Source organism: Silene latifolia, chromosome 7 (genome assembly GCF_048544455.1).
Source record: "Silene latifolia isolate original U9 population chromosome 7, ASM4854445v1, whole genome shotgun sequence".
NCBI classification, from domain to species: Eukaryota; Viridiplantae; Streptophyta; class Magnoliopsida; order Caryophyllales; family Caryophyllaceae; genus Silene; species Silene latifolia.
The window spans coordinates 69,259,202-69,273,443 of record NC_133532.1 but is presented as its reverse complement, the minus strand read 5'-3'; the positions used below and the strand labels follow the sequence as shown (position 1 = coordinate 69,273,443).

The window sequence follows — 14,242 nt, the reverse complement described above, 5'->3', positions numbered from 1 at the left end:
TAAGCTTCTCAAGAAAGTAATCTTCCCAAGATTCGGAGTCCCTAGAGCAATTATTAGTGATGGAGGGACACATTTCCTTAAAAAGAAACTCACCTCTCTCTTGGAAAAATATGGTGTTCAACATAGAACCGGTTTGGGATACCATCCTCAAACAAGTGGTCAAGTTGAAGTTTCAAATAGAGAGATCAAACAAATTATTGAAAAGGTTGGTAACAAGACTCGTAAGGATTGGAGTATGAAGCTTGATGACACTCTTTGGGCTTATAGGACAGCCTATAAGACTCCCATAGGAGCCTCCCCTTACAAGCTAGTCTATGGAAAGGCATGTCATTTGCCAATTAAGCTAGAGTACAAAGCCTTTTGGGTGATCAAAGCTCTCAACCTTGATCTCAAGTTAAGTGGTGATCGGTCCGCTTCGTGTTCACAATTAAATAGATGTGGTCATTGGGTCACGTCCGAATCAAAACACAATTTATAGCTTCACAAACAACTCTACAATTAGTAAAGAGGCAAGTAAAGGTCGGATCCCAAGGGATGGGAATTGAGATGAGATTTCTATTGAAACTAGTGGTGTCTTAGGGGTGTCACAATTTGGGTTGATGTAGAAGGTCACTAACTAGAATAGCAAAGAAAGTAAACAAGCAAGATGAATTAAAAGGGTTGTAAACAATTGATAAAAAGCACTAGGGTGTCATGTGGTCATAGGGGAATCATGGGAATTAATCATACAAACATGTTCTCAAATTATAAGCAAGCAATTATTGTTGTGATGGATTGAGTTGGGTTATATCTTACAATCCTAGGAAAGTTTGGGTCCCGGAGCCGAATCGATTAGATTGTACAACACCTACAAGTCGACTTAGTCTTCCCTACTGAACAACATGCATGGTCTAATGAGACTCGAGTTGGTTTATGTCTTACAAGTCTCATTGAAAAGATAGGTGATGGGTAAAAAATGCAAGGATTCATAGGCTCACATTTCATCAAACATAACATGTGCATGAGTTGAGATCAAAACAAGCAAGCAAATAAATCATGAAAGCATATTAATTTAAGCATGAATCATTCCCCATGTTGGTTTCCCCTAATCACCCATTAACCCTAGCTAGGTCACTACTCACTCATTATCATGTTTATTATGCTAGCAAGGTTGTCAATCATACCAACAAAAGGAAACATGATGAATAAATGAAAGTAATTAACAATAATTAAAGAGGGATTAAGAGAATTATACCAACTAATGATTCCAATAATAAAGCAAAGAATAAAAGAAGTACTTGATGCTTGATTGAGAGGTTGTCAATCTCCCAATAATAACCCAAATAATCTTCAATTACCCAAAATAAAGGATGAACAAAAGAGAGATTAAGGAAATAAAACTTGTATTAGAACTTGATTAATTGTTGATTACAATACTAAAGAGAGATTTGATTGATATTAACTACTCTAAGAATTGATAAGAAGAACATGCTCTTCTAATTAGACTAATGGGGTATTTATAGTGGAAATTAGGGGGATGCATTAGGGTTAACTAAGGGCTAAACTAGTAATTACACTTTTTAGATTGAGCAGGGAGGAGCCGGTATTTTTCGAAGGAAGGGCTTCTTTCTTTGTAGCTTGGAGAAGACGAAATTTCGCTGTACTGGAATCCGTGCGTTTTGGAGTCGGGACGGGCGGATTCAGGCGGGGGAACACGGGCGTCTTTGGAGGAATCCGGGCGGATTCTGGTGGCTGCTAACCGGGCGTCTTTGAAGGAAGACGCACGGATTGTGCTTGAGGAGGACGGACGGATTGTGGACAATCCGCTCGGATTGTAGCTCAGCACTATTTATTCTTCTTTTCTTCCCTTTTCTTCATAAAATCCTTGGGGATTTCCTCGAGGATGCAAGGATCCTTTCTCAATCATTGCTCATCTACTATCATATGTACAAAGGCCTTCTAATCTAGTCTCTCCTTGATGCTTGGTCATTGAATTCAATCAATTTAGTCTCGTTTTGCCATGAAAATGCAAGATTTGCACTCCTTTCCTACCAAGGGATCAAAATCTCAAAGAATATGCGAAACAAAGAACTAAAAATAATAAATGACCCAAATATGCACTAAAAAGCATGGGAACAAGGCTAATTCGGGGGCTAAATATGCGCTAATTATGGTCACATCAAATATCCCCAAACCGAACATTTGCTCGTCCCGAGTAAAGAGGTGACAAAGACTAGGACCATTATTTAAACTAACCTAATAACATAGCCGATATGAGACAATTAGCGGGTCTCACTCCACCCCTTCAACTCACAACAAGACAATCATGAGGTAGGATGCCTTCTTGCAAGGCAAGGTGGGTCTTGCCAAAATGGCGACACATCCAAACATTAAGCACACAAAATCAAATAATGGATGCATCTACAAAAGGAATAGCCACTTCCTCATCAAGTGGCGGAGGCAACTAAAAGAGGAACAAATTTAAGAGCATGTAATCCTTCACAAATACTAGTTCAACAAATTACTAAGGCTAAGAGGATGGCACTAAATCACCTCCAAATGGTGTTAAACTAGACTACTTTCGTCCTCAATTTCCAAATGCTTTCGTCAAGAGCGATCGGATGGTGGTGGAATGATGATCCCTATGATGCTAGTAGCATATGACATGACAAGTCTCGAATTCTCTACAAAAGTAAAGGTCATGGATCGTCCCAAGCTCGACAAAGTGGCTTGACAAAAGGCTTTTTTGGGAATGAAATGCTCAAATCTTTATAAACAAGGGTGGATATGACTAGTATTCAAAATTGTCCTCATTTCACTTTCGCATTTCAAAATTTTTAGGATGGGGTTTGTCCCTTCCGGGCTAGTGTCCTTTGCTTTCGCCAATCGCTTATTAGGCAACCGGTTAACCTCTAGACAATAGCTTTTCGGGGTGATAGTCACTCTGTCTCTGGGCGTTCGAATTCACAACCGTATGGGGGCCCAATTCAATGGATCCCGCTCCAAAGCACATCGAAGTGGTACGCCTCCATCAAAACAATTAAATTTTTCAACATTTCAACATTTCATAACATTTGAGGTTTCCTTGGCAATAAATTACTTCCACATGACAAAATTCTTTGAAATGAGCACTTCAAGCTTTATTGATAGAAAATATTTTTGGGTTGCCTTACCACAAGGTCAATCAAGGTCACCTAGACAAGTTAACCAAGTCCACATCGCATCACGGGGTTGGATAGGTGACTCACATGCAAACCCTTGACTAGGCTTTGGGTCATGGGTCAAAAGACACTAGTATGACACAATCTAGGGTGTTTTACAACCATTCTAGTAGGCAAAGTCTTAAGTTGAAAAAGTATTTGTAATGGCTTAGTTGCTCTTGTCAAAGTTCTCAATTAGGCACTTTTCAAAATGTTTTATCTAAATGCAACTACATGCAATGATGCAACTAATATATACATCCTTATGCAAGTGATTCTATCAACTAATATGACATATAAACTAAATGCAAGTCCTAAGTTCACATTGTTATACCGCATCAATCAAAATAAAGCCACATAGTCATTAACATAAAGAGGAAAAAGGAGATTGGAAAGATCATACCATGCGGTCTTCATGATCCTCATGTCTCGGATGTGGCGTAGTCAATCAATGTGAACAAGGATAGAACAAACACAATATATACAATATATACAATATAACTACACTACAAAAGGAATAAACATGTTTTTGGGTTTTTCAATTTTCAAATTTTTATGATTTTCGAAATTTTTCAATTTTTGAATAAGAGTTAAGTTAGAATTCCGCATCCCTACACTAATATGGGCATTGTCCTCAATGGCCAAAATGATGGGAAATTATGCAAACATGATGCATGATTTCTACACTAAATGCAAGCTACACTAGTCTACACTACATGATGCATGGTTTTTGTTTATGACGGAGAGGATAATTTAGATTACCTCCCGTTGTGTATGCATTAACTTCCCCAAACCGATCTAGACATTATTGCTAATGTCCAAGGATGGGTGTAGTTCATGCACACACTATGCAATGCATGAAACTAATTTGTCATTTTGGATTTTGAAAGTGGGAACAATAAAATGAGAACACCTCAAAAAGTACCGAGGTGTGAGTCCTCAATGGTGCTAGGACTACTCCAACAATGATCAAGAAAAATAAATAAATAGAACAAAGAGAGAAATAGACAAACCTTGAGAGGGTAGGAGCCTCCAAAGCTTGCTAATCTTCCATCATATCATCACTATCATCATCTTCCTCATTAGAAGTGGTCTCATTGCCACTTCCCTCTTCACTTGCTTCTTCACCTTCTTCTTCACCTTGCTCATCATCATCTTCTCCTTCTTCACTAGCTTCTTCATCAATGTTATCATCAACTTCTTCATTACCAACAACCTCATTATCACCCGGAACAACCCTAGATGCACTCGGAAATAGGACTTCCTTATCCGCCCAACTAGGCAAAGGACATGATGGGTCAAGTAGTCCTTGCCTAGCTAAGTGTAAGAGGGGTGGATATTGAACTAAGTAAGCATTTTTCCGATCCTCAAAGGCTTGCTTGTGCATTGCTTGCATGAGAAGAGTCAAATAATCATTTCTTGCTTCAACACCTTCCGGCTTGAACTCTTGGTACTCAAAAGGGTAAGGTGGTGTGACAATGGAAGAGGAGGGTATTTCAAGTTCACCCTTTTGTTGTTGGATAATATACTCGGCCTCTTTTGAAAGGGGAAGTAGATAATTGGTCCGGTGGACACTCAATCGACAAATTTTTGAAAGAAAAGTGAAAGAACTAGCCTCACTAGTGAGCCATCCATACTTGGTGTCAAGAGGGTTATGGGCAACCCACTTGTACTTGTGTATCATAGTATGCAAATCAACGAGATGACCACCTTCTTTCCCCTCATACTTGTTATCTTTGTTGAAGTTAGGATCAAAGTATTTAGCTAGGATAGTGACTAGGCCTCGATTCACAATAACGGTAGTGCCTTTCTTCCCACAATCAATATTTAACCATCTATCCACCAAGAGCCTTAGAAAGTTAAAAGGCTTGGTGAATTTCCTACCAACGTTCAAAGCCGACTCAAGAAGAACAAAATCGAGTTTGGTGAAATGGTTGGTGTCTTTTCTTGCATTGATGGTGTTCCCTACGACCTTGTGTCATACTCTTATGCCCGGATGGTGGACTAAAAGAGCACGACTCGCATGAAAGTCTTCAAATTTCCTTCCGGAAATCGCCTCCCAAAGAGGGTCGGGGTCATATTTGCCAACATTCTTAAAATAACTCGGTTCATCACTAAGACCCAAAGCTTCACCCAATTCTTTAAAGGAGATGCGCCTACTAACATTAGCTAGACGAAACTCGAGGTTCTCCATAGTCTCAACTTTGTTAACTTTCAAAGAACTCAAAAATTCTAAGGTAAGGGAGGGGTATGTCAATTCTTTTGATTCAAACAATTTCTCCAACCCCATGGCTTTGAAAAAGGTTCTAGTTTGCTCAAGGACACCTAACTTATTTAAGGTATCTTCACAAATAAACTTGGTTGAGTGAAATGATTTTCTAGCAAACTTAGCAAAAGTGTCCCTATGGGTTTTGGAAATGAAAATTACCTCCGGATAGTTTGCAAGTTGATCAATTTCCGGAGTAGTAGATGTTGTTGCACCCATGGGAGGTTGTTGTTGTTGTTGCACTTCCAAGTTTGGGTTTTCTACCACCATAGCCAATGCTTTCTTTGCTTGAAGAGTCTTTTGCCTTAATGAAAGTGTCTTTGCCTTTGGTGCCTTTGCCTTTGTTGCTTTTGTTGCTCCCTTAGTCCTTGCCATTGATGAATTAACCAAGAAAGAGTGAAAAATCTTCAATTTCTAGTGCACCCAAATCGATTTAAAGAGGAAAGGCTTTGCCTTTATGAATTCAAAAATTGACTTAAAGGTTGAAGATTTTGTGCTTGGTTTTGATTTTTATTGAAAAAGGAGTGATTGATTTGTTATTAAAAGGGTGTTTTGATTTGATTTTGGTGAATGTAGTTGAGGAATTTTGTTTTTGTGATGGAGAGGATGAGGGTTTTGAGGGTTTTGAGTAGTGTTATGAATGAAGGAATGAAGAAATGAATGTGGGAGGGGTTTTATAAAGACCGAAAAAATTTGAACTGTAGGGACAATCCGTGCGGATTCTGCTCGGTACGGGCGGATTCTGCCTTTTCTGGGTTGGGAAAAACTCGCCTAAAGACGGGCGTCTTTAAGGGAAGACGCTCGGATTTGTAGACACGGGACGGGCGTCTTCTGTAGAAGACGGGCGGATTTCAGTCCAGGAATTTTTCTTGTTTTCCTCAGCCAAGAAGACGGGCGTCTTCCTTTCAGGACGGGCGGCTTTTTGAAGACGGGCGGATTAGGATGTAGGACGCCCGGATTCGCTGACAGTCAAAAATTTCAAAACTTCAGCTCATTTCAGGACGTGCGTCTTCTACCAAACACGCCCGGATTGTTTGAAAACGGGCGGATCCTCCTGAATCCGCTCGGATTCGACCCCTTTGTACCCGGATTCAGTTCCATCCGTGTACAACGCATATCTCTTGTTATTCTTCCATTCTTCTTCATATCTTGTGTTCTTCATTGTGGGGGCACTACTAAGGCATGGATAGCCTAGGCAATTGCCATCCTCACACTAAGCTAAAGCACTACACATTAATTGAAATTATTAATCCCTCCCTCACTTCTCTCAAACATGATAATTATCTTGATCAAAGTATAAAAATTTAAAAATAACAAAAATGCAATACAAGAATTGAAATGCAAGTTAGGGAGTTAGAAATATTTATAAATGGTGGTTTAGGGAGGACTCCACCAAACTCTCATTCTTGATGAGATGTCAAGGGGGAATGTTCAAGGTGTTGTTGATGTTGCTCAACACCTTGAAAAAGTAATCAAAAGCTTGTTCATTATCATGGTAGAGGTCTTCAATAGACCTTGGCCCTTGTTGTCGGTCTTGATCGATGGCATTACCAATGTAGGGATTAAAAATCCCTTCAAATTCGTCGTCCCAAAGACCACAAACTTCATTAAGTTGATCATTGAAAATCTCTTGATTTGATGGAGACAACTCTTCAAATTTCTTCTCTTGGCCAATGAGGCCATCCTCTTCTTCTTTGCTTGATTTTGATGAGCTTTGCAAGCTCTCCTTGTCACAATTCACTTGTTCTTTGAATGAAGCATCTTCAATTTTCTTCTTCCATTGGAGTTCCGACTTCTTCCTATCATCCTTCCGACTATAATGATCGATCATAAAACACGGTTCATGTAAATGGGGAGCTCTCATAGTCTTGTCAAGATTAAAATTTATACTCTCATCTCCCACTTCTAGAGTGAGCTCACCATGTTTTACATCAATCACCGCACCCGCGGTGTGTAAGAAAGGTCTTCCAAGAATGATTGGAATGTTGGAGTCTTCCTCCATATCAACAATGACAAAGTCCACCGGGATGAAAAACTTCCCAATTCGCACGGGGACATCTTCCCATATCCGTAATGGTGTCTTCGTCGATCTATCGGCCATTTGGAGTGTGATATTGGTGCATTTAAGCTCTCCCATACCCAACCTTTTACTTACCGAGTACGGCATAACACTCACACTAGCCCCTAGATCACATAAGGCTTTGTTGATCGTGGTGTCGCCAATGGTACACGGTATTGAGAAGCTTCCCGGATCCTTTAGTTTTGGAGGTGAACTACCTTGAAGTATTGCACTACTCACCTTAGTGAAGGCGATAGTCTCAAGTTTCCGGATCGACTTCTTCTTTGTGAGGATGTCTTTCATGTATTTCGCATAGGCCGACACGTGATTGATTAATTCCATGAAAGGAATTGAGACTTCCAAATTCTTCACAATTTCCATAAACTTTCCAAGTTGGTCATCAAATTTGGGCTTGGCTTGACGACTTGGAAATGGAAGTCTAATCACAATGGGCTCCTTCTCCTTGACCTTGTCTTCATTTTTCTTTGAAATTTCTTCTTTTGATGATTCTCCATCTTTGGAATTTTGCACAATTTCTTCCTTATCACTAGCTTCCACAACTTTATCCTCAACTTGCTTCTTCGGTGCTTCATACCTTGTACCACTTCTCAAGCGAATGACACTAACCGTTTCATGTCTTGGGGGATTACTTTGAGGTGGTAATTGCCCCTTTTGTCTTTGTGAGCTTGAAGATGCTAGTTGAGTCAATTGTGTTTCCAACATCTTGGTGTGAGCTAGAATATTGTTGATGGTGGTTTCCTTTGCTTGACTATCTTTTTGCATTTGAGTGAAAAACTCTTGTTGATTCTTTTGCATTTGGAGGACCGCTTTTTGAACATCAAAACCTTGGTCATTTTGGTGATTGTATGGATTTTGATTTTGGTAACCTTGGTTTTGATTGTAAAAGGGTCTTTGATTTTGGTTTCTCATGGGAGGTGGGGTGTAAGTTGTTTGAGGATTTTGAACATTTTGGCTTTTGTATGAGAGATTTGGATGAAACTTGGTGTTTTCATTGTAATAATTGGAATAAGGGGTACCACTCTTGTATGCTTGGAAAGCATTTACTTGTTCATTTGTTCCCCTACATTCACTTTGGTCGTGTCCCAAAGTTCCACAATTCTCACATATCCCACTTGGGATTGATGAGGATGCCGTCATGGCATTAACATGATGCTTTGGTGATTTTGAGGCTTCTTCAAGTCTAGCCATAGCTTGTTCAAACTTCAAATTGATTGTGTCAATGTGAGCACTAAGTTGAGCACCCAATTGAGTAACGGAGTCCACTTCATGCCTTCCTCCTCTAGTAGCCTTGCGATGTCTACTATATTGTGAGTTATGGACCGCCATTTCCTCAATTTTGTTCCATGTTTGATTGTCATCAACTTCGGTGAACATTCCATCTGATCCCATGTTGAGAATGTTCCTTGAGTCTTCATATAAACCGTTCCAAAATTGTTGTACCAAGAACCATTCGCTAAGTCCATGGTGAGGACATGAGCGACAAATTCCCTTGAACCGCTCCCAAGTTTCATACAAAGATTCTTCATCCCTTTGCTTAAAACCCGTAATTTGAGCTCTTAGCATGTTAGTCTTTTCCGGTGGGTAGAACTTTTTGTAGAAAGCTAGAGCTAACTTCTTCCAAGAATCTATTCCGAGAGTGGCCTTATCAAGGCCCTTCAACCATTGTTTCGCGGTGCCAATTAGAGAAAAAGGAAATAAGACCCATCGAATTTGGTCTTGAGTCACACCGGTTTGAGAAATTGCATCACAATAGTCACAAAAGGTTTCCATATGAGAATGAGGGTCTTCACTAGGCATCCCCCCAAATTGGCTCCTTTCGACTGATTAGATAAAGGCGGATTTGGCAATAAAATTTCCGGTTAGATGTTGTGGTGTGGGAGTACCATTGGGTAGGTTCTCCTCGGTGGGTACGGAATGCGATGAAAATTTAGGCATTGTAGGTTGATTTTGTGGGGTATTTTGTGATGGGTTCTCCTCACCTTCTCTTGCAAAAGGGTTGATAAACTCAATAGTTGGTTGAACAACCTCACTAATACCTCTCAAATTCCTCCTAGCAAATCTCCAATTGTTTGTCAAGGTTCTTTCAATTTCACGGTCAAAAGGTAACAAATCACCTTGTGACCTTCTAGACATGCAAAATATCAAACAACTCGAAAACAATTAGAACAAACCTTGAGGAGTTTTACTTCCCCAAGGCAAAGAAAGACACAACTAATAACAATAAAAGAAAATCTAAATCAAGTAAACACCGTCCCCGGCAACGGCGCCATTTTTTTGATCGGTCCGTTTCGTGTTCACAATTAAATAGATGTGGTCGTTGGGTCACGTCCGAATCAAAACACAATTTATAGCTTCACAAACAACTCTACAATTAGTAAAGAGGCAAGTAAAGGTCGGATCCCAAGGGACGGGAATTGAGATGAGATTTCTATTGAAACTAGTGGTGTCTTAGGGGTGTCACAATTTGGGTTGATGTAGAAGGTCACTAACTAGAATAGCAAAGAAAGTAAACAAGCAAGATGAATTAAAAGGGTTGTAAACAATTGATAAAAAGCACTAGGGTGTCATGGGGTCATAGGGGAATCATGGGAATTAATCATACAAACATGTTCTCAAATTATAAGCAAGCAATTATTGTTGTGATGGATTGAGTTGGGTTATATCTTACAATCCTAGGAAAGTTTGTGTCCCGTAGCCGAATCGATTAGATTGTACAACACCTACAAGTCGACTTAGTCTTCCCTACTCAACAACATGCATGGTCTAATGAGACTCGAGTTGGTTTATGTCTTACAAGTCTCATTGAAAAGATAGGTGATGGGTAAAAAATGCAAGGATTCATAGGCTCACATTTCATCAAATATAACATGTGCATGAGTTGAGATCAAAACAAGCAAGCAAATAAACCATGAAAGCATATTAATTTAAGCATGAATCATTCCCCATGTTGGTTTCCCCTAATCACCCATTAACCCTAGCTAGGTCACTACTCACTCATTATCATGTTGATCATGCTAGCAAGGTTGTCAATCATACCAACAAAAGGAAACATGATTAAGAGAATTATACCTACTAATGATTCCAATAATAAAGCAAAGAATAAAAGAAGTACTTGATGTTTGATTGAGAGGTTGTCAATCTCCCAATAATAACCCAAATAATCTTCAATTACCCAAAATAAAGGATGAACAAAAGAGAGATTAAGGAAATAAAACTTGTATTAGAACTTGATTAATTGTTGATTACAATACTAAAGAGAGATTTGATTGATATTAACTACTCTAAGAATTGATAAGAAGAACATGCTCTTCTAATTAGACTAATGGGGTATTTATAGTGGAAATTAGAGGTATGCATTAGGGTTAACTAAGGGCTAAACTAGTAATTACACTTTTTAGATTGAGCAGGGAGGAGCCGGTATTTTTCGAAGGAAGGGCTTCTTTCTTTGTAGCTTGGAGAAGACGAAATTTCGCTGTACTGGAATCCGTGCGTTTTGGAGTCGGGACGGGCGGATTCAGGGGGGAGAACACGGGCGTCTTTGGAGGAATCCGGGCGGATTCTGGTGGCTGCTAACCGGGCGTCTTTGAAGGAAGACGCACGGATTGTGCTTGAGGAGGACGGACGGATTGTGGACAATCCGCTCGGATTGTAGCTCAGTACTATTTCTTCTTCTTTTCTTCCCTTTTCTTCATAAAATCCTTGGGGATTTCCTCGGGGATGCAAGGATCCTTTCTCAATCATTGCTCATCTACTATCATATGTACAAAGGCCTTCTAATCTAGTCTCTCCTTGATGCTTGGTCATTGAATTCAATCAATTTAGTCTCGTTTTGCCATGAAAATGCAAGATTTGCACTCCTTTCCTACCAAGGGATCAAAATCTCAAAGAATATGCGAAACAAAGAACTAAAGATAATAAATGACCCAAATATGCACTAAAAAGCATGGGAACAAGGCTAATTCGGGGGCTAAATATGCGCTAATTATGGTCACATCAAGTGGTCAAAAGAGGATAATGTAAATTTAAGAGTTGGAGGAATTTCGACTAGAATCTTACGAAAATGCAAAGATCTACAAAGAAAGGACAAAGTTGCTTCATGACAAAAGAATCAAGCAAAAAGCCTTGCACAAGGGAGACAAAGTCCTTCTATTTAACTCCCGATATCGACTCTTTCCCGGGAAGTTAAATTCAAGATGGGTGGGGCCCTACGTGATCACCAAAGTAGGCAAATATGGTGACTTCGAAATAAAGTCGGAAGATGGAAACAAGTTCAAAGTCAACGGCAAAGGTTGAAGCGATATTATGAAGGAGCATTCATTGGCGAAGTAGAGGTCATCTGACTCGAACCTCTCCCACCATGAAAAGACCATCAAAGAGAGAGTTTGCTGGAGTCCTCTCCAAACTACCACTTGTAAATATACTAACTCTTCTTATTTGTATTTTTAATTATATTGCATTTACTTTTAAATTTCAATAAAAGCATGATTTTTAACATGAGAGTTGGTGACGGAGTGTTACTAACTCTTTTGATGAATGAAGGATTTATAAATTCAAGTGTGGGGAAGCACTCTTAATGAACGAAATGAGGGAAAGAAGAACACAAAGAAGGAAACCCCCACGAGCAGACCTGAGCTCGTGGGAACTGAAGGCAATCCGGGCGTCTCTTGAGAAATCCGCGCGTCTCTTGGATGTAATCCAAGCGTCCCGACACTAAGACGCTCGTCTTGAGATTTCTGAAATTGAAAAATTGGGACTGTTTTACAATTCGGGCAGATTATTCACAAGATGCCCGTCTCTGGTGAAATTCGCTCGTCTCAGAAGCAATCTGCGCGTCCTAGCCTGTGCAAAAACTTAGAGTCCCCACTGTCTATAAATCCGAGCGTCCCCAAGTGAAGACGCTCGTCTCCTGCAGAAATCCGCCCGTTTCTATATTAATCCGCGCGTCTCAGCACAGGTTAAAAATTCCTCAGCTGACTGTCTATGAATCCGAGCGTCCTGAGCTCGATCCGTCCATCGCTACCCACAAGAATCCGCCCGTCTCAGGCACGGCCCGCGCGTCTCCCTCCCGTATTGCTCCACTATTTTAGACTTTTGCCTTATTCAACCCACCACCCATGCTATGACACCTCATCCTTCCTTCCTCTGTAAAACATAAAACCCCCTCTCATATGACTCAAATCACATCAAAAGCACTCATTCATCTCTCTAAATTAAAAACCCCCAAAACCTAGGGTTTCAAGAAGGGCCTCAATTATAAAGAATATCTTCATCTTTAAATTTCTAGATCTACCTTTAAAGATGAGATCAATAGGGTCCTTGCCTAGAGAAAGAAGAAGACCAAGGGTAATTCGAAGCTCCTCCACATCTCACCTCAACACCTTGAGGAGAGAGAATGAAGAAATAGTTGATCTCTCAAGACTTAATGAGTTCTCCAACATAGAATTTATCAATGATGTGCAAAGGCTTGTCTTTCATCGTCTCCTTGGTAAGAACATTCTTCCTACTAAGTTTATGTGTCGTGACACATTGAGGAAACTAGGCATCTATCATCAAACCGAGGCACTTTTTGACCTATTTGGTCTTTCATCTATGTTCCACATGCATGAACTCACTTATCGGTCTTTAGTTCTTGAATTCTTGAGTTTTATAAAGATTACTACCTTGAAAAAGATAATTTGTGTGGAGTTTAGACTAGAGAACACAACTCGAATGATGACTCTTGTGGAGTTTGCTAATGTGACGGGTCTTGATGTTTCGCCTACCCGTACATCAAAGCCGCAAAAGTATAGCATAACACCTCTATGGCGAGCCATGACGGGTCGCGATTTCTCTTTCATTAAAGAATGCTTGGCTTTTCACATTCAAAACCCCATTATTCGGCTTACTTACCGATTTATCGCCGACACTCTCTTTGCCCGCCGTGATCCCGCGATAGTGAATGAACTCGATCTTGTTTTTATGGAGTCCTACCTCAAGATACAAGGGAGGAGCGGTTACCACTTCAATGCCCCCTAGTCCTTCTTGAATGATGGGCTAAGTTCCGGAATGGAGATGATGATGGTATGATCCACATCGTCAATGGGGGATTGATAACAAAGCTTGCAAAATTCTTCAACCCCAATTTCAACAATAAAAATGCTTATACACCTCTTCCGAGCAAGACTAAGATTGATGAAATGTTGATTCTACGACAACATCATTGGATAGTCCTTGAAGGCTATGAGAAAAGGATTAAGTGGATAACCAAAGGGAGCACCCCCATCTACCTTCCAATGGAAGGCTTAACAAGGATATCACCTAGAAGGGGTCCTCTCTCACAAGTACCATCTTACCTCATCCCAACAAATGCAAACCAAGCAAATCAAACCCCACCTCAAACACAACCTCAAAAATATGAACCTCAAACGAATGACAAAGAGAAAGTTGTTATCCCGCCTTACCTATTTCCGTACCAACCATATAATCATCCTAATCCCTTCATTCTCCCGAGATATGACTTTGTCATGGGTCTACTTCAAGACATGCACCAAAAGCAATATGAAGCAAGGGTTGACAATAACTTTGCTCTCTATCCACAATTTCACCGATTGGCCCACCAAGGGCATATTAGTGAAGAGGGAATCCTTCCCTCTTGGGCACAAATGGATATCCTTTTTCCGAACTCGGAACCCGCCAACGGTGGGACACATGGAGTAGGAAAAGAAGGAGGGTCAAGTG

The 14,242-nt window shown here is 40.1% G+C and overlaps 1 non-coding gene across 1 annotated transcript; it reads left to right on the top strand.

Annotated features, from left to right (window-relative positions):
* The first annotated feature begins 8,981 nt into the window (after window positions 1-8,981).
* Window positions 8,982-9,088, top strand: LOC141593656 (small nucleolar RNA R71). The gene has a single exon (XR_012521729.1). It is a non-coding gene; the product is annotated as a small nucleolar RNA R71 (small nucleolar RNA).
* Window positions 9,089-14,242: the final 5,154 nt, after the last annotated feature.